The sequence below is a fragment of the Pollicipes pollicipes genome, unplaced genomic scaffold (genome assembly GCF_011947565.3).
Source record: "Pollicipes pollicipes isolate AB1234 unplaced genomic scaffold, Ppol_2.1 Scaffold_7261;HRSCAF=8764_pilon_pilon_pilon, whole genome shotgun sequence".
In the NCBI taxonomy this organism is placed as follows: Eukaryota; Metazoa; Arthropoda; class Thecostraca; order Pollicipedomorpha; family Pollicipedidae; genus Pollicipes; species Pollicipes pollicipes.
Window position 1 is genome coordinate 12,516,200 of NW_023597054.1, and position 2,015 is coordinate 12,518,214.

The window sequence follows — 2,015 nt, forward strand, 5'->3', positions numbered from 1 at the left end:
CCATCATGCAGCGGTGCCACGCGAGGTGACACCTGCCTCTCTGATCGGACAGGTTCTGCACCCAGAGCCTGGAGGGCATTGCCGGAAAGAAATGTTGGGCTGGACCCCCAATGTTGGGCTGGACCATCCAATGTTGGGGACCCCCTAATGTTGGGGTGGGTCCCCAATATTCATCTGAGTCCCTGCCATATTCTGCTCGGCCTTCACTATGTGGGAGATGTGTCCCTATGCCTTATCAGTTCTTTTGAAGTAAATGTAGTTCATATGTTGCAGGAACTTATAATTTGGTATCAAAGAAAGACACGCATATAACACAATGACTTACGTAAGACGAAACCCGAAATAAGCTGAATATTTTGTACGTCGCTAACCTCACAGTGAATGTTTATGTGCAACTGGGGCGTTACGACACTTCTGAGATCATATGGCGTTGCCCGCCTCTCAACATGACAGGCGATGTGCGCACCACAGGAAATCAGACACCCAGAGAGTGACTAAGGGCAGAAGCAATAACTTGTACACCTTGCATAGCTCGTAGTGCCACTCGAGTGACACGTCATGATGCAAAAATTAAACTGATGGCGTTGATAGCAGAAACTGGGCAAACTGTTAAAATTCGTAGACTTTTTACGTGCTATTCTTTCTTTAAATGAAGCGTACGGTCAGCTCCCATGGAATCCATTAAATAAATATTGTTAACACGCGCCGGATGGCCGGCTGGATACCTTTGCTTGGGCGCGGGTCATTTTGACGCCCCTGCGATCCCAGAAACTAAGACAGCTAGATACACTAAATTTACATGATGTGTTGACCTGTATGTGAACACGCTTATGTCAGGGTTAGTGGTTTGCAGGCCATGACCTTCAGATCAAATAAGTTCAAACAAGGTCAAATTCCGAGTTGGTCTTCAAAGTGCCCCAAGACCTAGATAACTGTTTCTAAGCAATAGGTCGCATGCTCATTTTAGGTCAGTGACCATGTTTGAAGTTTTGAAGGTCATGGTGACCAAAATCTTGCAAAACTACTCCTAGTCTTGCATTTGAATAAGCGACGAAGATCAAGTTAGGAAGTATGTTCTAAAAAACAAAATGTTGGTCTGGGTTATTTCGGGTCAATAACTTATTCTGACCTCTAAGAAGTCCGTGGAATATGTAGAATGCGGTTCCTGCTATCAATAAATTCGAAATGAGCACCAGAACCCATCCCATATATCAAGCTCTAAGGTAATAAAACAGGTCGGTTTTAACCTTGGTCTGACCTTCATACCTGACCTCAGGTCGGGGTGCCGGTAGTGTAGTGGTTAACGCGTCTGCGTTAACCACTGCGCGTCTGGGAAACCAGAGGTACGGGGTTCGATTCCCCACAACACCCACCCTTCCTGCCAGGGTGAGCGGCAAGCGACGCCTCGGCATATAGCCTCGGCAGCTGGGTGCGTCCTAAAGCCCCAATGACATAACATGACATGAGCTCAGGTCAATGTAATTTGCTCATTCAATTGTTGTGTGGTCTAAGAAAGCATTTCAGGGATGTATGGCTTTGTCTAACACTCCGTTGTTGCATCAGATTGAACGATTCCCTAAAAATTGTCTTCGCTGAAACCATGGCCTTACAAGGTACATCTGAATTTTTGACACCAAGATATCCCCTATTCAGTTGCCTACAGCTAGGCAAAATTTGACGCGACTACGCCGCGCCGTTCGGAAGCCATTCTGGAAAACCATCGGGGGGGGGGGGTAGTTTGAACCCCCACCCCCACCCGAGCGCGTGTTAAAGATCAACACAAAACTTACCATATTAACACTGTCAATGTCCAGCACATCTGTCAGAACACCGAGCCACGGTTCCAGAATAAGCTCGCATAGCACGAAGCCCACACGGTTTGCATACAGATGGCAGGATACAGTGACTTAAACGGCAGTGTATGAAAGTAACCAGCATATTTGCATGCGTCCAGCTAGAAAGCTATTCAGGTGACAGCACTCCAGGCCTGTCATGTCTATTTAGTGTACGGTCAC